The following is a 290-nucleotide window of genomic DNA, read 5'->3' as shown; positions in this document are numbered from 1 at the left end:
GGAACAGTGACAAATGCCAGAGTGCTGCTGCTGCTGGGGCAGGACAGGGAATGCTGGGAGGTGTTGGATCATTTCTGCTCTTGAGGGCTGAGGCCACTGAGAAGGTGACTGAGTCCCCATGGCCTGAGGTAAGGGCAGAGGCTCTGCTGGGAGAAAAGACCAGGGGTTTTCTGCTATGATGGCAGGGCGATGTCTGAATGGCCCCTGCAGTGGTTCTCTCTCCTCTGCCTCCCTGGCTGTGGCTGTGCTGCCCGGAGCTGTCCCTGCCCCCGCCCCCTGCTCGCCTTGGG

The sequence above is a fragment of the Buceros rhinoceros genome, unplaced genomic scaffold, assembly GCF_000710305.1.
Source record: "Buceros rhinoceros silvestris isolate BGI_N320 unplaced genomic scaffold, ASM71030v1 scaffold8054, whole genome shotgun sequence".
In the NCBI taxonomy this organism is placed as follows: Eukaryota; Metazoa; Chordata; class Aves; order Bucerotiformes; family Bucerotidae; genus Buceros; species Buceros rhinoceros.
Note: the sequence above shows the minus strand (reverse complement) of the source record.